At 40.0% G+C, this 23,639-nt stretch overlaps 1 long non-coding RNA gene across 2 annotated transcripts in view; it reads right to left on the bottom strand.

Annotated features, from left to right (window-relative positions):
• LOC136875016 (uncharacterized) overlaps positions 1-23,639 on the bottom strand; it is a 62,769-nt gene that overhangs the window by 29,437 nt on the left and 9,693 nt on the right. For both annotated transcript variants that reach the window (XR_010860341.2, XR_010860340.2), the window contains one exon: positions 10,539-10,717. This is a non-coding gene — a long non-coding RNA (uncharacterized lncRNA). The remainder of the gene's footprint in view (positions 1-10,538; positions 10,718-23,639) is intronic.

Genomic DNA, 23,639 nt, shown 5'->3' with positions numbered 1-23,639 from the left:
GCCCCTTTTAACTGCCTCTTAAGAAAGACAGGGGATACCGTGTGTATTTTTCTACCACCCCAATCCACAGGGTGTTCCATGGTAGAGATATGACTCGGGTAAGATGGAATTTCTCAGGACTGGTTCTCATTAAAGTGCCTTTCATTCAGCGAGGTGAGATTGTCATTTTGTTGCACGTAATAACATTAACGTCATCTATTGGCATAAGACTGAACCAAACCGTAATGCTGGTTTGAAATCATTACGTACTGAAAATGGTATCTGTCAAAAGAAAATTGTTAATTCCCCTCATTCAGTGGAGTGAGATTGTCAGTTTGAAGTAAGTAACACATTAACAAGTCTTGCTCCCTTCTTTGAAGTGTTCGCATTGCAGACAGCGATATTAGCACGTGACAGTAATTCAATATATTTGTTTTCTATACATTTAAGGTGCTTCATAGTAGACTTCAACTCCATTTATTCTTATTACAATGACTGGTTTAATGAGTGAATCAGAATCTGATGATTATTTCTCGTGAGATCATGTTAATTATTTGTTACACGATGTTGTGTCCAGGAAATAAAATTTTAAACCACAAAGTGCTCCTACTCATTGGAGCTCTGGACTTCGCTTCGCCGGTTATATGTCCACACATAGCCTACGTATAATTAGCAGAAATGTCGAAATACTCATGTCACGCACTGAATATGCGTTTATCATGATGGCTTCAATATAAGAATTAATGGTAGTTTAATCACTAATACTTTGTTGCCAGAAGAGCCATTGTTGCTATTCCTATCGCTATGTTTATTACCCTGCAGATCGTTAGCCTAATTTCATCTTTATTTTATTATTCTCACTTATTTTATTTAATAACTTTTTAGGACTATTTCCTTATATTTTCACAAGTTCTAGTCTGACTGTCGAGTAAACACCATCGCTTTTGCCACTTTAGCAAAATTCGGCGGAAAAACATTATACCCATAAGACATGAGGTCTCACTTACTACAAGAGGAATCTTCGATCGTCACATGTTGTACGAATTTCCTGTGATAAATCGACAAATTTTGAATGAAGGATAATTTTCGTGCCGGAGTGTCCGAGGACATGTTCGGCTCGCCAGGTGTAGGTCTTTTGAGTTGACTCCCGTAGGCGACCTGCACGTCGTGATGAGGAAGGAATGATGATGAGGACGACACATATACCCAGCCCCCGTGCCACCGAAATTAACTAATAATGATTAACATTCCCGATCCTACCAGTAATCGAACCCGGGACCTCTGTGACCAAAGGCCAGTTCGATAACCATTTAGCTATGGAGCCGGACAAAATTAAGGGATTCACGGCCGGAGTCAATATAATCAAAATCTTCCGGGCTATTCTGCCGTGGTCCACTCCTCTCATTCCTGCCAGAAGTTTCGACTACTGCTGCGGTAATCACCTTCTGTGACGTCGTCTAAGTCGTCTAATCAGAGCGAAAAATAGAAGGGGTCCGACACTTCGAAGAATGAAGGTATTGCCCAAAGAAAGACAAGGGCCACCAAGGGCGTGAAAATGAAAATGACCCTAGGCTTCTGACGTAATACCGTCGGGGTAGGCAAAGAACAAGAGTTGACCAAGGTTGGTCAGATAGGATCGAAGAAATTGAGGCTACTTCTTAGCACGTGACAATCAGCGGGACACAGAAGGGAATAGTTAGACGACGCCACAGAAGATGGCTACCGCAGTAGTAGTTGAAACGTCTGGCAGGAATGAGAGAAGCGGTCCACGGCAGAATAGCCCGGAAGATTTTGATTAAATTTGAAATGATCCAACCATAAACCTACTAAAACTCCACGAGGAAGATCAAAACGAGTAAACAAAGGTAAAAGTGACAAACTAAGAAAATATATGCAGTTAAAGTTAAAACGATACGTTTGGAGAGAAATTAATTGAGTAAAGTTAATAATAATGTTATTTGTTTTACGTCCCACTAACTACTCTTTTACGGTTTTCGGAGACGCCGAGGTGCCGGAATTTAGTCCCGCAGGAGTTCCTTTACGTGCCAGTAAATCTACCGACACGAGGCTGACGCATTTGAGCACCTTCAAATACCACCAGGATCGAACCTGCCAAGTTGGGGTCAGAAGGCCAAAGCCTTAACCGTCTGAGCCACTCAGCCCGGCTCAGTAAAGTAAAAATAGAGGGAAGAGAGCAAGTGAGATTCTAATTTTGCATAATTCTACGTCTCACACGATAATGATATCAGAAGGTACAGAGGAAATAAGTCAGGCTAAGTTAATCGTATGGGCCTAGACAAGCATGGCTCTCCATTGCGCCTTTTCACAATAGATCAGTTACTCACTTCCGACAGTGCCTGCCAGATATTCCTCACAGATACATATCAGCTGTTGTCCAGTCAAGTTTAAAATATACTATAGACTGAAATTAATATTTTTAAGCTACAAAAATAATATATTAGCTGTAGACCTAACTTCAGTGAATGGCTACCAAAACTCGTCAAAGGAGAAGTAGGTCAAAATTACATTATCGAGATTCAATAAAACCAGATTTCAAAATATATTGTACGGGATTTACTTAGTTCTTCTTTTCATCCAAGTGAGGGTTTATTTTTTTAAGTAGCAATTTTGAGCTCAAACGTTAATGTCATCAACTAACAGGCTCTGAATAGTGTGATAGATGACCAAATAGTGTACATTAGCATTGAGTCCATGGAGTGTGATGATGTCAGTTAAGTTAATAAAGTGCTCTGTCCAGCGGAACAAGATTGACTGTGCTGAAGCTAGACAAAATTATCGTTCATGCAGAAATTCTAACGGGCTCAGCTTCACGAAGAAGGTGCTTTATTCGAAGAATAGATTTAACACCTGATGATTCCCATAAGTTGTTCGTTATTACACGGAACTAGTTTCCTCTAAATATAGCCTTTTCTGTCGCAATGAATAAGTCACAAGGAGGGACTTTATAGAAATTTGGGAAAATCTCTCCACTCCAGTGTCTCTCCACTCGAGTGTTTAGTCATAGACAGCTGTATGTAGATTTCTTAAGTGTACACAGATCTACAAACGTCAATATACAAGCTTCCATCTACGATTACACACGATGTGGTTTGTAAGGAAATACATGAATACGTGTTCTGATTCCATTCAAATACCGTATATGTAATATGGAACGTGTATTCACAAGATCTATTAACAGTCTATTTAAATGTTCAAATCACTTCTTAGTAATTACACTGTCCACCTTGTGTAAGTTGTATCCATAAAACACATTAGCCTGTTCATTTCATATTACCAATACTTAACACATAGTAATTTGGACTGTCGAAAACGGCCTTACTTACTAGTAAAACATAAACTGGAAACCACTATACGCATTTGAAAAGATGCAGTAAACCCTTAATGTACAGTATGATAACCTGAACATATCTACCGCTATTTTAACGTAAGAACAGCTTGCATGCGCTCATCACCCGTATGAAAATATCAGAATGGAAGACGAGCATATTAGAGAAAACACCACCTAATATAATATACCATGTCACTTGTCGGAACTGACCACAGGGAGACTCCACATAATTGAATTCATAGAATCATAAGATGTTGTTATACGTAGAGAAACGTAAAATAATTGAGACCAGTAGACCCTACATACTCCCTGATAAGGTGCCGTCGTATTTGCGATCTGTCGTATTTGCGATCTGTCCCATGTGCGATCACACAGATAGAATGCAAGTCTAATTTATTTTTGACGTGTTAAGCATTGTCCCATTTGCGATCACTGTTAATAGTGTAATAAGATTACTCTGAAAATATAATGACTTAAAAACACTCAAGTTGCTGTGAGGGAATTCCCTACTGAAGAACAGGTGTAGGGAGGCAACCCTCAAGTAACTATCGACAACTACATGCCACGATTCCGATACTGAAACTCACTAAATTACTTATGTTTACCGCATATGTATGATGCACTAATATGGTGACTGTCCAAGAGAGACTAAATAAGGCCCATATGTGCCTTTTATTTAGTAATTCGTAACCCCTGCCTAGTAAAGGCTGAACTTCTTTGTCAAATACCCCAGGAACTGCCATACTATTGTTTTCGCGGGATCGATCCTTCGTTTGAAATACATTTTCAGATGACTGTAAAATATGCAAATAAATCGATTATTTATGAGACGTAAACTCCTTACAGAGTGGGCTTATTACAATGTACGAACTTTATCGTGTAGATCCGTATTGATACAGTTAAAACTAAGAAACAATGTTAGGTTTTGGTCCATCCAATCAATACACATCACTTTACAAGTGAACTATTTAATTAAAAACATGTTAAAAAGATATTGAAAATATTTCGGGACATGTTCGTCTCTGAGACTTCATCAGCCATAAAATCAAATAGATTACAAAACTCAAGTCAGAAACTGAAAAAAATGTAAAAAGAATATGGAAGAATCCAATGTATTTTTTAAAGACTATTTGGGAAGTGCAAAATATATAAATATATATATACATTATTTACACAAATTGACTTCACTTCTTGCAAAAACTTTTGTCATCAATGTAAAAAAATGAAATTAACTTGAAATTGACAAGCCTGCCATAACGTCTAGAAAATTGAATCTAGCAAAGAAGGCAGCTAAGGAAAACATGATGGCAAGCATAATTGGCAGTCATACAAATTTTAGTGAAAAATGGAAGGGTATGTATAGGTATTTCAAGGCATAAACAGGTTCCAAGAAGGACATTCCAGGAATAATTAATGAACAAGGGGAGTGTGTATGTGAGGATCTTCAAAAGGCAGAAGTATTCAGTCAGCAGTATGTAAAGATTGTTGGTTACAAGGATAATGTCGAGACAGAGGAAGAGACTAAGGCCAAAGAAGTAATAAATTTACATATGATAACAATGACATTTGCAATAAGATACAAAAGTTGAAAACTAGAAAAGCGGCTGGAATTGATCAGATTTCTGGGGATATACTAAAGACAATGGGTTGGGATATAGTACCATATCTGAAGTACTTATTTGATTATTGTTTGGCCGAAGGAGCAATACCAGATGAATGGAGAGTTGCTATAGTAGTCCCTGTGTATACAGGAAAGGGTGATAGACATAAAGCTGAAAATTACAGGCCAGTAAGTTTGACATGCATTGTATGTAAGCATTGGGAAGGCATTATTTCTGATTATATTAGACATGTTTGTGAAATTAATAACTGGTTCGATAGAAGGTAATTCGGTTTTAGGAAAGGTTATTCCACTGAAGCTCAACTTGTAGGATTCCAGCAAGATATAGCAGATATCTTGGATTCTGGAGGTCAAATGGACTGTATCGCGATTGACCTGTCTAAAGCATTTGATAGGGTGGATCATGGGAGACTACTGGCAAAAATGAGTGAAATTGGTCTAGACAAAAGAGTGACTGAATGGGTTGCTATATTTCTAGAAAATAGATCTCAGAGAGTCAGAGTAGGTGAAGCTTTGTCTGACCCTGTAATAGTTGAGAGGGGAGTTCCTCAGGGCAGTGTTATCGGACCTTTATGTTTTCTTATATATATCTATACATATATAAAATAACTTGTCCTGACTGACTGACTGATTCATCATCGCCGAGCCAAAACTACTGGACATAAAGAAATGAAATTTTGGGGAAATATTCATATTAGGATGTAGGTGCTCGCTAAGAGAGGATATTTGGATATTCCTTCTCTAAGAGGGTGAAAAGGGGGGTGAAATTTTAAAATGAGTGTATCTATATCTCAAAACTTTAAAGGTTTACAGATGTAAAAATTGGCATTTAGAATCTTCTTTAAAAATAAGGAAACACGTATTATTTTTTTTTCAGAAAATTCCAATAGAAGGGGTGAAAAGGGTGAAGATGGGGAAAAATGGGTTGAATGCCTTTAATCAAGATACCGGTACTTATATCTCAGAAACGGAAGATATTACAGACCTGAAAATTGGTACTTTTGATCTCTTTTAAAAATAAAGAAACACGTATTTTTTGGTTTTTGGAAAATCCAATTAATGGGAGGGTGAAAAGGGGGTGCATTTTTAAAATGAGTGAATCTATATCTCCAAACTTTTAAAGTTTGCAGACGTAAAAATTGGCATTTAGAATCTTCATTAAAAATAAAGAAACACGTATATTTTCGTTTTCGGAAAATCGCAATAGGAGGAGGTAAAAGGGGTGAAAAAATGGTTAAATGCCTTTAATGAGGCTACTTATATCTCAGAAACTGAAGATATTACAGACCTGAAAATTGGTGTTTGGGATCTCCTTTAAAAATAGAGAAACACATAACTTTTTGTTTCTGGAAAATCCAATTAAGAGGGGGTGAAAAGGGGGTAATATTTTAAAATGAGTGTATCTATATCTCAAAACTTCTAAAGGTTATAGATGTGAAAATTAGTATTTAGAATCTCCTTTAAAAATAAAGAAACATGTATATTTTGTTTTCGGAAAATCCTAATAGGAAGGGTGGAAAAGTCTGAAAAAGTTGTCCAACGCCTTTCATGAGTCTACTTATATTTCAGAACCTGAATATATTACAGATCTGAAAATTGGTGTTTGGGATCTCCTTTAAAATAAAGAAACACGTATTTTTTGTTTTTGGAAAATCCAATTAATGGGGGGGGGGTGAAAAGTGGGGTGATTTTTTAAAATGAGTGTATCTATATCTCAAAACTTTTAAAGTTTATAGATGTAAAAATTGGTATTTAGAATCTCTTTCAAAAATAAAGAAACACGTATTCTTTTGTTTTCCGAAAATCCCGATAGAAAGAGTGTAAAAGCGTGAATAATGGGTTGAATGTCTTAAATGAGGCTACTTATATTTCAGAACCTGAAGATATTACAGACCTGAAAATTGGTATTTGGGATCTACTTTAAAAGTAAAGAAACACGCATTTTTTCGTTTTTGAAAATTCCAAATATTGGAGGATGAAAAGGGGGGGTGAATTTTTTAAAATGAGTGTGTCTACATCTTAGAACTTTAAAATTTACAGATGTAAAAATTGGTAGTTAGAATCTCCTCTAAAAATAAAGGAACACGTATTTTTTTGTCTGCTGTAAATCGCAATAGGTGGGGTGTAAAAGGGTGAAAAATGGGTTGAATGACTTTAATGAGGATACATATATCTCAGAAACGAAAGATATTACAGAACTGAAAATTTGTATATGGGATCTCCTTTATAAATAAAGAATCACGTATTTTTTTAGTTTTTGGAAAATCCAATTAATGGCGGTTAAACAGGAGTGACAAATTGGGGTGAATTTTTTGAAAGAATATATCTACAGAATATCTTGGAAACGTAAAATGTTACAGACGTAAAAAGTGGGTGTTTGGAATCTCCTGTAAATGTAAAGAAACATAGGTGATTTGTTTTTGGAAACTCCACTTAAGGGGAACTCAAAAGGGGAGAAATTTTAAAATGAGAATTTTTACAGTATATCTAAAAAAACTTAGCATGTTACAGAAGAGAAAAATGGTATTTTTATCTCTATTAAACATAAAGAAACGTGTATTTTCAGTTTTCAGAAATGCCACTTGGGTGGAGGGGGGGAGGTAAATGTGACTGAAAATGGTATTGAATTCTTTTAATTACGCTACTGATATCTCAAAAATGAAGGAATTACAGACGTGAAATTTGATATTTGCAATCTGCTTTAAAAGTAAAGAAACACGTATTCTCGGAAAATCCAATGAGGGTGTGTATGTGTGTGTGTGAAATAATTGAAAATTTAATTGACTTAATTGTATGAGAATACATACATCTAATACAAACTAAACCTGTTACAGACGTGAAAATTCGTATTTGGATCTCCTTTAAAAACAAAGAAAAACGCGTTTTTGGGAGGAAACCACCTTGGAGGGCGGGAGTGTAAAGGAGTTGAATTCCTTTCATGAGGACACATAAATCAAAAACTGAAGAAGTTAGAGTCGTGATAATTGGTATTTAGAAGATCCTTTACTATTAAAGAAACACGTATTTTTTGCGGGAATATTCACTTAGTAGGGGTGGGGAGTAGTGTGAAATGAAGTGAAAAAATAAATTATTTTTATGGGGATACTTATATCTCAAAACTGAAGGTAATAGACGTGAACATTGGTGTTTGGAATCTCCTTTAAACATAAAGAAACAGGCCTTCTTTTAATTTTTGGGGGGGAGGGGAGTGGGTGGCGGTAAATGAACTTAACGGTGGTGGGGTGTAGAAGGAGGTGAAACCTATTGATCTTACTGTTCTTAATGTACTTATAAGGATCCTCCGTTGCTCAGGCGGCAGCGCGCCGGCCTCTCACAGCTGGGTTCCGTGGTTCAAATCCCGGTCACTACATGTGTCATTCGTGCTGGACAAAACGGAGGCAGGACAGGTTTTTCTCCGGATACTCGGGTTTTCCCTGTCATCAGCCATTACAGCAACAAATAATAATAATAATAATAATAATAATAATAATAATGTTCCGGACCGTCGTCAGTTGTGCGGACTGCGCTGGAAACGGCTCCTGGACTGGTAATGACTAAGAATGCAGACCGGACGCGGGTTTAGTGCCGCCAAGGCACCCAATATGACACCACGCCGGTTCTCCTGAAGGATTTTATCCATATTAAACATGATTATAGGAAAATATGGCAAAGATTTAGGGACCCAACTGACCGGGAGGAATACCTGAGCCTAGCCCGGGAAGTACGAAATCGATTGCTGGAAAGGAAGATTGAAAAATGGGAGGAAACATGCCGAAATCTAATCGAAAACGAGTCAGATCGGGAATTTTGGTGGATTCTCGCCGAAAACGAGTCAGATCGCGAATTTCGGCGGATTATATATCTAAAACAATAAGCATTCAATTATAAATTTCAGTATAATACCGTAGCGAAGCACGGGTGTCTTGCTAGTAAATGATATGAGTAAAGGAGTGGAATCGGAGGTAAGGCTTTTTGCGGATGATGTTATTCTCTATAGAGTGATAAATAAGTTACAAGATTGTGAGCAACTGCAACGTGACCTCGAAAATATTGTGAGATGGACAGCAGGCAATGGTATGTTGATAAACGGGGCTAAAAGTCAGGTTGTGAGTTTCACAAATAGGAAAAGTCCTCTCAGTTTTAATTACTGCGTTGATGGGGTAAAAGTTCCTTTTGTGGATTATTGTAAGTATCTAGGTGTTAATATAAGGAAAGATCTTCACTGGGGTAAACACATAAATGGGATTGTAAATAAAGGGTACCGATCTCTGCACATGGTTATGAGGGTGTTTAGGGGTTGTAGTAAGGATGTAAAGGAGAGTGCATATAAGTCTCTGGTAAGACCCCAACTAGAGTATGGTTCCAGTGTATGGGACCCTCACCAGGATTACCTGATTCAAGAACTGGAAAAAATCCAAAGAAAAGCAGCTCGATTTGTTCTGGGTGATTTCCGACAAAAGAGTAGCGTTACAAAAATGTTGCAATGTTTGGGTTGGGAAGAATTGAGAGAAAGAAGAAGAGCTGCTCGACTAAGTGGTATGTTCCGAGCTGTCAGCGGAGAGATGGCGTGGAATGACATTAGTAGACGAATAGGTTTGAATGGCGTCTATAAAAGTAGGAAAGATCACAATATGAAGATAAAGTTGGAATTCAAGAGGACAAACTGGCGCAAATATTCATTTATAGGAAGGGGAGTTAGGGATTGGAATAACTTACCAAGGGAGATGTTCAATAAATTTCCAATTTCTTTGAAATCATTTCGGAAAAGGCTAGGAAAGCAACAGATAGGGAATCTGCGACTGCCCTAAATGCAGATCAGTATTGATTGATTGATTGATTGATTGATTGATTGATTGATTGTACGGAGTCAATGTCCATTGTTGCTGTCCGTATTTGAAACGGAAGTTCCTTCTGAACTAGTGAGAAAACATAGGAGAACAAAAATGCATTTATTGAAAGAGGTAGTTCTGACAAACAATCTTTCAGCCAAGGTAAATAAGTTAAGTAAGGTCACTTCCCCGTACCTTTCTGTAAGATATCCATTATACAGCGCGGGCCAAATAAAAGTGGCCCGAAAATATTTGTAAACCTCACGTGGAAATGACACTTGTTAACGAACAGGAGGACTTTGGTGTGCCGAATGACATCATCGTGAGCTGGGGCATACGTACAATGAAAGCCTCGGTATCGATCTTGAAGCATCATCTCTACGCTCCACTCACTTAATAAAATCAATTACAGTAATTTATCTGCAGCTTCTTTGTGACTCAGTAGGCCTATTGCTTTATCAATAGAATTATTGTTCTTTATTCTTTATTGTAATTAGATTAGGTACTAATAATAACTGTATGCGATCAGATTAGATTAGGTAGTAAATTGGATACTAAATTTATATTATAAGATATTCCTTGTTGGTTTGGCAACCTCGGTCATTCGAGGAAGAATAGATATTATATTATAGTTAGAATGTTATATAGTCACAGATTCTAATCAGAAACTATAACATTCAGAATTGCATGTGATCTGAGTCATTAAACATCAATTCTGACCAAAAGTAGTATCAATATAAATACTGTAATACCTACTAACCAGAATCAAGTTGTCCGACAAACACATTCACAAGTGCATTGTGTAGGAAGAGCAGGTTCACCCCCAGGACACTGTTTGTCGCTACAAACACTAGGATCGCAGAAGACAAGGCAGTTGGCAGCGACTCTAGTCATCTCAAACAGCAAGACCAAGAAGCATGCTAATAGTGTAAGTCTCATCTGCAAAAGAGAAAATAATGTTAGGCTTGTTTAAGACGGTGCGGGTCCGCCTAATCTATGAACTGATTGTTCAAATAGAATCTTTCAGATGTCGCGGAGACTAAGAGTAAACGCGCACAGGAGAAATGTTTCAGCGTAAAGTTCGTAGTGAGTTGCGGTCCCGCACCCGCAGTTAGTTGTTATTGGACAATAGTTTTTATGCATGTCATCATTAGAGAAGAGAATTATAAGCGCTAAAAACAGTTAAGATAGGCTCTTAAATTAGCCAAAATAGGCATGCAAATAGACACTAACGTGTATAATAGGCAACAAAATATGCATGAAAAAATTACTTATAATTCAATAACACACAAAATGACTATAAAAGGAATTTACAACAAGCAACTTTTTAATGTATTCCGGTAACAATCTTGTTCTCCTTTCATGCAGAATGTTTTTGTACTGAGAGAAAGATCTCTCAACATCACGTGAAGTGATTGGACAAAACTTCAAAGAAGTCACTTCATCTGGTTTTAGTCCAGTTGTTTCACCTAGCTCACCTCGTGGCACCCTGGCTAGTTTTAGCATCGCTTTCCATCCTGGATTCCGCTGCAGGACCCTATCGAACTTTCGCTGACAGCGGCTACCTTCCCAGACACTTAAAACTTCCCCTGTGATCCACTGCTTCATCCAGTAGAACTTCGACGATTTTTCTTTGAGCATTGCCGCACACACATTTCTTCTTCTTTCTCTTCTTCTTCACAATAAATCACAACACGTTCTGAAGATAAAGCGTAGGCGTACCAACTGTTCGCGTTCGTATCGAGAGGGAGATATAGGGGGTATGGTTTGTGCAACATAGTTCGACGTTGATTGGTTCTATCATATGTCTTAGGTGGTTGGTGGGGTTGAAGGCGTCGAAGTCAAATTGTTCCACATTTCCCCTGATGGAAATTTCCCATGCACTATTTTCGGTGACTGCCGAGAATTCCTATTTTTGTTCGTGGGGTAAATAGATATTGAGAAATGAGAAGATAATTCTGTCGAGCCCACCAGCTACTATATAATGCACTGGAAGGAAATCTGCTTCCTTAAAATACAATCAAACAGCATCACACAAGCAACTGTACTCCAAATAGGCACAAACCCCTAAAATAGGCATTTATAGGCTCAATGAAACCAACGAAATCTAGCTAAAAACACCCTAGTACAATGGGGTCGTCACTCCCAAAGTGATTTATTAATGACTGATAGATGTTATGAAATGATAATGGAGAGTGTTGCTAGAAAGAAAGAAGACAGGGAAAACCGGCGTACCCGGAGGAAAACCTGTCCCGCCTCCGCTTTGTCCAGCACAAATCTCACATGGAGTGACCGGGATTTGAACCACGGTATCAAACGGTGAGAGGCCGACGCGCTGCCGTGTGAGCCAGGGAAGCTCTGAACACAGGAATAAAATAGGCAAATAGGCAAATTCCCATTTCTAGTCATCATACACAGCGGGCCAACAGCGCCCGCGTCATTAGTACTGTAGTTACCTATATCAGCACCTTACAGTGTGCCTGTAAGAAAATAGAAATTGATTTCTTTCTTTCTTAATCTGTTTACCCTCCAGGGTTGGTTTTTCCCTCGAACTCTGCGAGGGATCCCACCTATACCGCCTCAAGGGCAGTGCCCTGGAGCGTGAGACATTGGATCTGGGGATACAACTGGGGAGGATGACCAGTACCTCGCCCAGATGGCCTCACCTGCTGTGCTGAACAGGGGCCTTGTGCGAGGATGGGAAGATTGGAAGGGATACACAAGGAAGAGGAAAGGAAGCGGCCTTGGCCTTAAGTTAGGTACCATGCCGGCATTTGCTTGGAGGAGAAGTGGGAAACCACGGAAAACCACTTCAAGGATAGCTGAGGAGGGAATCGAACCCCCCTCTACTCATTTGACCTCCCGAGGCTGAGTGGACTCCGTTCCAGCCCCCGTACCACTTTTCAAATTTCGTAGCAGAGCCGAAAATCGAACCCGGGCCTCTGGGGTGGCAGCTAATCACACTAACCACTACAGCACAGAGGCGACCTGGGTGTTTTTGCTGTCCCCAACGTCCCTGCAACTCACACACCATACCTAACACCATCCTCCACCACAATAACACGCAGTTACCTACACATTGCAGATGCCGCCCAGCTTTACAAGGGCTGCACTCGGCTAGAAATAGCCACACGAAATTATTATTAGTCCAGTTGTTTGATCTAGCTTTATTATCTAGACTGAAAAGAGTGTTGAAAAGGACCGCTAGAAAGTTCCGGGAGTTTTTCTCCACTCAGCCCGTTGTGTGTATAAGACCCACGCATACACACCGGCGCGTTTTACTCCCGTGCGCCTGAACGAGGCCTTAAAAAAGATAGCAAAAAAGCGTACTGCCACAGGCATTTTATTTAACAACATCTAGGTTGACGACAGACGGTGTTTCGAGAGCTCTAAAACAGATGGCAGACAAAACGAAGCACGATTGAGCGTTTGAAGAATTTGTCTGATAAGTACCGATTTTAAAGCCGGCCCCGTGGTGTAGGGGTAGCGTGCCTGTCTCCTACCCGGAGGCTCCGGGTTCGATTCCGGGCCAGGTCAGGGGTTTTACCTGGACCTGAGGGCTGGTTCGAGGTCCACTCAGCCTACGTGATTAAAATCGAGGAGCTATCTGACGGCGAGATAGCGGCCCCGGTCTCGAAAGCCAAGAATAACGCCAGAGAGGATTCGTCATGCTGACCACACGACGCCTCGCAATCTGCAGGCCTTCGGGCTGAGCAGCGGTCGCTTGGTAGGCCAAGGCCCTTCAAAGGCTGTAGTGCTATGGGGTTTGGTTTGTTTTTTAAGTACCGATTTTATCACCAAAATTTGGTATCACGACTTGGAGTACAAAATGGGATCCCCCTCCTCGTATAGAATTCAACTTTTTTCTTTCTTTTTTACGATCTTCTTTACGTCACATCAACACAGATAGGTCTTATGGCGACTATGAGATAGGAAAGAGCTAAGAGCGGGAAGCAAGTGACCGCAGCCTTATTTAAGATACAGACCAACATTTGGCTGATGTAAAAATGGGAAACCACGGAAAACCATCTTCAGGGCTGCCGGCAGTAGGGTTCGAATTCACTATCTCCCGAATGCAAAATGATAGCTACGTGACTCAAACCGCGCAGTTATTTACTCGATCATTCATCTTCTCCTGAGCCCAGAATCTAGGAATCAGGAGTTGGACACACTACTGTTGCCCCCAAGGTAGAAGTTATAAGTTGCTGTACGTTACACCGACACAGATAGGAAACGACTAGTAGTGGGAAGGATGGAGCCTCGGCCTTATCTAAGGTACAGCCCCAGCCTTTGCCCAGTGTGAAAATGGAAAATAACGGAAAACTCTCTTAAGGGCTACCGTCGAGGGGTTTCGAACACACTATCCCCCGAATGCAAGCCTTAGTTGCAAGCCCTGACCGCATGGCCAACTCGCCCGGTCTGGAAGAAGTCAGTGAATGTAAGGAACTGACATGATACGAAAAACACAATATGTTTTTATAGAGAGATTTTTAGTTTGTTTGTATGTAAGGGGTAATTTTCTTCTTCTTATTTTTTTTTTTTTTTTTTTTTGCTAGTTGCTTTACGTCGCACCGACACAGACAGGTCTTATGGCGACGATGGGACAGATAAGGTCTAGGAGTGGGAAGGAAGCGGCCGTGGCCTTAATGAAGGTACAGCCCCAGCATTTGCCTGGTGTGAAAATGGGAAATCCTTCTCCAACACCACATCTGAAAGGCATCAATACGGTACTTATCTTTTGTCTCGGAACCATAAAAGAAAACAGAATACAAGTAATAATAATGGCGCATGGCCCCCGGAGATGCCTGGTGCGGGTATTTTTCTCGTAGACGGCCTATTAGGCGACCTGCATGTCTGTGAAGATGAGGGCCCTACCTGGTATGATTTCTAATGCTGAATATGCCACACATATCCAGCCCCCGAGCCATTGGAATTAACCAATTAAGGTTAAAATCCCCGACCCAGCCGGGAATCGAACTCGGGACCCTCTGAACCGAAGGCCAGTACGCTGACCATTCAGCCAACGAGTCGGACAGAGAACACGAGTGAGAACTAGTCTAAACTTTGTACTGCTTGGTATTGCTCTGCTCTGCCATATTTTTGTGATTTTGCTCACGGCAACGCGCCCGTTGTCAGAACTTCCGGTAGCACAGATTGTCGACCCAAGGTATATAAAGTCATTTACCACCTCCAGTTCCCTTAACCGACCTGTCAGCTGGATCTGTGCCAGTGCGTCAATTATCATTAGTTTGGACTTGCTCAGGTTGATCTCTAGCCCATATTCAAAACTTGCTTCTTTTACCCTTGCTAGTAACTCTTCAAGTTAATCTTCACTGCTGGAAAAGAGAGTGGTGTCATCAGCAAAGAGCAGGTTACTGATTTTTCGTCCACCAATATTGATATGCCTCCAGTCCAGTCATTGCGGGCTTTATTCATCACATATTCAGCATAGATGTTATGAAGAATAGGTGATAATATGCAGTTCTGTCGGATGCCCTGCGAAATACTGAAATATTCTGAAATGTCGCCATCTACCTTTACAGTTGCAATGTTGTTTCCATTACAGACTTTTCAGTAATGATATTAGACGTTGTGGAATGCCAAATTCACCAAGAACCTTCCATAGTTTATTCCAGACAACAAAATTAAAAGCTTCGCCTTAAAGTGATATAAAATGTAAAGCAAGTCAAAGGGAAACGTACGTCTGCGACATTTAAAATTTAAATATCCTGCCTATACGTTTAGTAGCTGAGTCGTTAAGGACGAGAACAGTTATGTGTACACATAAGGCTGGCCTCCACTGATTAATATTTAACAACATTGTGACTTTCCCCTCTTGGAGAACAACAATTGAACGAGAAATGCACCTATGCAAGCTAAGGGCGCCAGTCTTTAAGTTGATGACTTAAAAACAAAAATTTATAATAAAGCTTGGACGGACTCTCATCACAGGGATGGGGTGATAGTGCACTAATCATTAAGCAGGAGAATTAGAAATCAAAAGGCTAATTAAGGCAGACTGATTAAAATGAACCAAGAGAATAACATTGATTATGCTGAATAAAAATGACGACGGTTTAACGAGAACTGAATTTAAAATAGGAAATTAATTTAACAAAAAAAATTGAATGACTCTACTTCGCGAAAACTTGCAATATTTTTAACTCTCTTGCTCACCATGTAGTCTTGTTCTGCTTGTCCTTAGAACGCCTCCATTCTTGTAGCTGGAACATCACCGGTCGTCTTTGAGATATCTTCATCTACAGCTAAGTACCATTCCTGCCTTGCAAATTGCATCAACCACTAATTGGATGATGGCTTTGAAACTATCACTCCCTGTTATGCTCTATCCCATATATTGGAGATGAGCCCTAAATCATAGTTAGAAAAACCTCCTTGGGTTATGTGGAGAGGATACTCAATTAACAATCCTTCCAACTTTACTGAAAATGTGCACTGAAGTTTCATTTCTATCTAGTTTAATGCTACCTATTGTCTTAGACTGGTATAAACTGGTCTAATACAGAGCTGTTCGTACTTCCTGATGAGAGTGGCTATACACCCATCATTCAGAAATTCCTAAGTACCACGTCGTGGTAACGAAGTAATGAATGTAGAAGTGATAAACTATCACACTAGTCCACTATGGTACAACAACCATAAGACAAGTTATCAGACCTAAAGCGAAATACAAGATAGAAGAAGATGCCAAGAGCTCCAACACGCCCTTTTATAACCTTTTCTGGCTCTAATTACAGGTCGCTACACGTGGTCCAATCAGTTGACACGTCTCTCCCCACTCCAGATAGTAAAGTTGATGGGTCCCAACCAGGGAGGCCTAAGATTCACCGCCATCTAGCACCACGTGTGACGTCACGCAAAGCCGAACATAGCCGACTCCGCTCCGACAAGAAATAATATCTTACTCCAGCACCAGCACCCGATAGACGCTAGCGGTTGCGCTCGCAATGGGACTCGCATTAATGTCATAATTTACGAAAATACTGACATGTACACTTTCACTATAGTACGCATTTTATAAATGATGAAATGAGATCATCCCCAGTAGTAATAATTATTGAAAATGGTTGAAAATAACTGGAAGTATATTTTAAAATTCGAAGTTTTGTCTTCGGAAATGAAATGGCGAATGGCTTTTAGTGCCGGGAGTGTCCGAGGACAAGTTCGGCTCGCCAGGTGCAGGTCTTTTGATTTGACACCCGCAGGCGACCTGCGCGTCGTGATGAGGATGAAATGATTATGAAGACGACACATACACCCAGCCCCCGTGCCAGCGAAATTAACCAATAAAGGTTAAAATTCCCGACCCTGCCGGTAATCGAACCCAGAACCCCTGTGACCAAAGGCCAGCACGCTAACCATTTAGCCATGGGGCCGGACTTTTCTTCAGAAATACCTATAAATATAAAGTACGCCTACACAATGTTTTGATACTACTGTAAATATCACTTTGTCAGAAACATAATGCTCAACTTCAGCGGGATAGGAATATGCCATAAAATAATTGTATTGAGACCTGTTCTGTTAGTTTTGTGTCTTCAGTCAGAATCCTTGGAAAAATCTCTGTAAATAAAGAATATGCAAACGATATGTTTAAAATTCTGTGTATATTGTTAAAGTAAAACGAATATTCGGTTAGATATCAGTTGTCAGTAAATAATAAAATTGTACAAATAAAATATACAGTCTTTATTCGTGAATAGCTAGTTATCTCCCTAGAAATTATGTCTTTAATTAATCTCGGTTTCAACCCAAACTTCGTAATTATCTCTATTTCTGTTTATATCTCCATGACAGTGAGAAGGTGGTGGTAATCATTGCTTTAAGAGAAAATACAACTGGGCAACCATCAACGCTTAACAAACTGATCACAGGTCCGACACTTCAACAAATGAAGGAATCGGTCAAAGAAAGACAAGGGTCACAAAGGGCGTGAAAATGAAATACTCCGTAGCATTCGCAGATGTAATACCGCCGGGGTCGGAAAAGAATAAGAGTTGATCAAGAGGGGTTGGACAGAACTGGTGAAAGTGTGGAATCTGGCACAACTAAGTGGAGGCAATGCCAGGACTCAGTTAAGGGCCTCGTGGTCGCCAACCCACTCTTCAAAGATGAAAGCCCCAGGGACCCATTTTAGCCGCCCCTTACGACAAGCAGGGGATATCATGGATATTATATTCTACATACCCCAAAATCTCAGAGGGCTCAATGAAAGCTATTATATATTACCAACAATAAGCCTATACAGTACTTAAGTGAAACTTTAATATTAATGATTTCTAGATTGGATACTAATTCTGAATTTGACCGATGACCTAGCTGTTAGGCCCTTTTAAACAACAAAGAAACAAATAAACATTTCTGATTTTTTTAAAATAATGTGCATAGCTATAACAGATGCAATAGGAAACCAATTGTGCCATGAAATTTTCCTATTCTTCTTCCGTTTTACCCACATCTTGTGAAGACGGGTGCCAACTGTGCAGCACATGTGGACTGGAGCTGCTTTACGACCGGATGCCCTTCCTAACGCCAAATATATGTGGAGGGATGTATTCAGTATTACGAGTACCGAGTTAGTTGGCCATGCGGTTAGGTTCGCGCAGCTGTTAGCTTGCATACGGCAGATGGTGGGTTTGAAGCCCACCGTCGACAGCCTTGAAATTGCGTTACTACGACGTTAAACCACTAGCAAAAAAAAAAATCCACCCAGTCCCCGAATAAATTAACTAGACGCAGTTAAAAAGCAACCCGGCCGGAAATCGAACCTATGACGTTCTGAAATGGAGGTCTTGACGCTGACCATTAAGCTACCGAGCTAATAACAGCGTAGAATAATATGTGTTAAATAAACATTTGTATGTGTTATAGCTATGCACATTATTTTTAAAAATTCAGAATTATATATCCAATGCAGAAATCTTTAATATTAAATGTACACTAAAGTACTGTATAGGCTTAGTGTTGGTAATATATACCGTTTTCATGAAGCCCTCTGAGGTTTTTAACAACTTGCTTTATGTCGCACCGACACAGATAGGTCTTATGGCGACGATGGGGCAGGGAAGGGCCAGGAGTTGGAAGGAAGCGGCCGTGGCCTTAATTAACGTACAGCCCCAGCATTTGCCTGGTGTGAAAATGGGAAACCACGGAAAACCATTTTCAGGGCTGCCGACAGTGGGGTTCGAACCTACTATCTCCCGAATACTGGATACTGGCCGCATTTAAGCGACTGCAGCTATCGAGCTCGGTGCGAATGCTACGGAGTCTTTCATTTTCACACTAATCACCACCACTTTCTCACTGTCACGGAGTTATAAACAGAAATAGAGATAATTACGAGGTTTGGGTTGAAACGGAGATTAACTAAAGACATCATTTCTAAGGAGATAACTAGCTATTCATGAATAAAATCTGTGTATTTTATTGTACAATTTTATTATTTATTGAGAACTGGTATCTAAACGAATCTTCGTTTTACATCAATAATAAAGTTACACTGAATTTTAAACGTATCGTTTGCTGCCATGAAAATATTCTTTTTGAAACAGTGAATAACTATTCTTTACTTACAGAGAGCTTTCCAAGTATTCTGACTGAAGACACAAAACTAACAGAACAGTTCTGAATAAAATTATTTTATGATATATTCTTGCCCCGCTGAAGTTCAGCATTAGGTTTCTGACAAAGTGATATTTAATAACAACTTTATTTATTATGTAATTTGTATTTATATAACTGAAAAGAAAAAGAACTTCGAATTTTAAAGTATACTTCAAGTTACTTTTAATAATGACTACTGGGGATGATCTCATGTCATCATGCGTACTACAGTGAAAGTGTATATTTCAGAATTGTCTTAAATTATTATATTAATGCGAGTCCAGGGCGCGCGCAGCCACTGGCCCCTGTCGGGTGCTGCAGTAAGAGCGGAGCGGAGTCGGCTATGTTCGGCATTGCGTGACGTCACACGTGGTGCTAGATGGCGGTGAATCTTAGGTCTCCCGTCCCAACCATGATATCAACTGTTCTTCTATTAGCCCTTTCACTCAGTATCCATGGCAACATGACGCTCCTTTGAAAATATAGGCGGTTATCAGTTTGAATTATTCTGGTCGAAATACAGTAGCTGTGGTTACAACGCTTGAACACGTGCTCGCTTTTCCCAGAATTTGATGTCTAAATTTGTCCTTCCTTCTTCCTCGGTGATGTGGCAAGATAGAGGAAAATCTACTGCAAGTTAAATTTAAACGAATGTCGCAAAATTTAAGTTAATATTAGGATATTCGGCCCTCGTTTACAAGTCGTAGTTACAAAGTAATGAAATGATAGTGAGCAAATGATCAAACATGAATTATAATAAAATTACGTACGAAGATAAATAGCATGACGTTAAATTCCTGAATTAATTACACATAATAAAATTAACATAATTACACTGTTACGTCTGGAACGTTACAACATGTTAAATGTTGAATACTGTTTCATTTAACATTGTGTCCACATTTAATAAATATGATAAACTTGACTTCCTATGTTAATATACAGGTAATTCATCACATCAATTTGTGGTGGTACATTTAGATGGTGTCTGGTACTTTCAAACAGATGAAGAGGATTTGGCCTTTGTTATTGCCACTGTTGCTTCTTGTTATGATTTACAAATGCAGTTTTATTAGGCACATTTCCTCCTCTCATCCTGCTCATTGCTTCAAAAGCAAACCACTTTGAAGTATAAACTTCGTGCGCTCCCGCCCCCCGACTTCCGACTTTTATGAACTCTTTGCAATTCTCGACTGAGCTGGGAGCGGAAAGACGCTTCTTTTTTCGATGCACTCGCGGGAACAGTTATGGATAATTTTGAGTTCGTGAAAACCGTCGGCTTTCTTCGCTTTATCTCTGTATTCATTGATGAGACATCCCGCAAACAAGGCATTCCTATTAAGTCAGCAGTAGTCCGCCTCTGTGGTATAGTGGTTAGTGTGATAACCTGCCACACTCCGGAGGCCCGGGTTCGATTCCCGGCTCTGCCACAAAATTTGAAAAGTGGTATGAGAGCTGCAACGGGGTCCACTCAGCCTCGGGACGTCACCTGAATAGAGGTGGGTTTGATTCCCACCTTAGCCATCCTGGAAGTGGTCTTCCGTGGTTTCCACTTCCTCTCCAGTCAAAATGCCGGGGTGGTACCTAACATAAGGCCACAGACGTATTGATCTCCTATTGGGCGTCAACTGGAAAGACCTGTTCGGAGGCCGTACACTATTATTATTATTATTATTATTCGTCTTCTTCTCCTTGTCCGTTTCACCCTCATAGGGGTACAATAGATCTATCAATGGTTAGTGAGTCGTATTTTCCTGTCATCCCAGTACTTTTTCATTCCTTCAGATCTTGCCTTCCTCTCTTCTTCAGAAATTCTGTATAGTCGTTTGGGCTTCACCCTGTTCTGAAACCCCTTTATTTTATCTTTGGTTATTTTCTTCGCAGATCCATCTAAAAGCATCTCTTCTGTAATTTGGAATTCTCGTAGGTCCTTCTCAGTTTCCTTAAACCAGTTCGGCTTGGTTTTCTTATTACGGAAATAGTCGAAGATACTTTTAGTTATCCTTTTCGGGTCCATTCTTAGGATATGGCCATAGAACTCAATTCTCCTTTTCCTTATTGTGTCGGAAATCCTTTCTTATTTCCTATACAGGGTTTCGTTGCTGATGTGTGAAAGTTCGTTATTGTGGAATTTGGGGCCTAGAATTTTTCGAAGAATTTTCCTTTCCTTTATCTCCAACTTTTCCATTGGACCATGTGTAGTTATAGACAGCATTTCTGCAGCATAAAGGGCTTCAGGCTTGACTACTGTATTGTGTCTGATCTTGGAATTCCAGGAGAGGGATTTTTTGTTATAGGCGTCTTTCATAACCTGGAAGGCTGTTTCTATTTTGGTTTGTCGAGATTCCATTGCTTTCTTCTCGAGACCATTCAAACTGATACTGATCTGTGACGATCTCTATTTTTTGTTCCCCCACTTTTAAACATTTTGGAGGATTCTTAATGTTGGTTAATATTTTGGTCTTTCCAAAGGCGATTTCGAGACCTATCTTCTCTGCTTGCTTCAGCAGTTCGAAGGGCTGCTCCTTGGCTTTCTCCCACGTCTCATCTAGTAATGCCATGTTGTCTGCGAAAGCTAAACTTTTGATCTTGATACCCTCGTTATTATTATTATTATTATTATTATTATTATTATTATTATTATTATTATTATTATTATTATCCTCCTCTACGAACCATGTGACCTTGCCGCGGTGGGGAGGCTTGCGTGTCCCAATGATGCAGATAGCCGAGCCGCAGGTGCAACCATATCGGATGGGTATCTGTTGAGAGACCAGACTAACGAATGGTTCATCGAAAGGGGGGTAGCAGCCTTTCGGTAGTTGCAAGGGCGGCAGTCTAGATGATTGACTGATACGGCCTTGTAATAATACTCAACATGGCTTAGCTGTGTTGATACTGCTACACGGCTGAAAGCAACGGGAAACTACAGCCGTAACCACCTCCCGAGGACATGCAGCTCTCTCTGTATGAATGATGTACTGATGATGGCTTCCTCCCGGGTAAAATATTCCGGAGGTAAACTAGTCCCCCATTCGGATCTCCGGGTGGGGACTACACGAGAGGGGGCGATCATCAGGAAGATGGATACTGACATTCTGCGAGTCGGAGCGTGGAATGTTAGAAGTTTGAATCGTTGTGGTAGGTTAGAGAATCTGAAAAGGGAGATGGATAGGCTAAAGTTAGATGTAGTTGGTATAAGTGAAGTACGTTGGCAGGAAGAACAGGATTTTTGGTCAGGCGACTACCGAATTATCAACACGAAATCAAACAGGGGTAATGCGGGAGTTGGTTTAATAATGAATAAGAAAATAGGGCAGCGGATAAGCTACTACGACCAGCATAGTGAAAGAATTATTGTCGCCAAGATAGACACCAAACCAATGCCCACCACAATAGTGCAGGTCTATATGCCTACTAGTTCAGCGGATGATGAAAAAATTGAAAGAATATATGAGGAGATAGAAGATTTAATACAATATGTCAAAGGTGACGAGAATCTAATTGTGATGGGAGACTGGAACGCAGTAGTAGGCCAAGGAAGAGAAGGTAGCACAGTAGGAGAATTTGGATTGGGACAAAGGAACGAAAGAGGAAGTCGGCTGGTTGAATTCTGCACTGACCATAATTTAGTCCTCGCCAATACTTGGTTCAAACACCACAAACGACGGCTGTATACGTGGACGAGACCTGGAGACACTGGAAGGTATCAAATAGACTTCATTATGATTAGGCAGAGATTCAGAAACCAGGTGTTGGATTGCAAAACTTTCCCAGGAGCAGACGTGGACTCTGACCACAACTTGTTGGTCATGAAATGCCATCTGAAGTTGAAGAAATTGAAGAAAGGAAAGAATGCAAAAAGATGGGATCTAGACAAGTTGAAAGAAAAGAGTGTGATGGATTGTCTCAAGGAACATGTTGCACAAGGACTAAATGAAAAGGCCGAAGGAAACACAGTAGAGGAAGAGTGGAGAGTCATGAAAAATGAAGTCAGTAGGGCTGCTGAAGAAATGTTAGGAAGGAAGAAAAGATCAACTAAGAATCAGTGGATAACTCAGGAGATACTAGACCTGATTGATGAACGACGAAAATACAAGAATGCTAGAAATGAAGAGGGCAGAAAAGAATACAGGCGATTAAAGAATGAAGTGGATAGAAAGTGCAAGGTAGCTAAGGAAGAATGGCTGAAGGAGAAGTGCAAGGATGTCGAAGGCTGTATGGTTCTGGGAAAGGT

Source organism: Anabrus simplex, chromosome 5, assembly GCF_040414725.1.
Source record: "Anabrus simplex isolate iqAnaSimp1 chromosome 5, ASM4041472v1, whole genome shotgun sequence".
Taxonomy (NCBI): domain Eukaryota; kingdom Metazoa; phylum Arthropoda; class Insecta; order Orthoptera; family Tettigoniidae; genus Anabrus; species Anabrus simplex.
The sequence above is the reverse complement of the archived record's forward strand: the minus strand, read 5'-3'. Positions and strand labels throughout refer to the sequence as shown.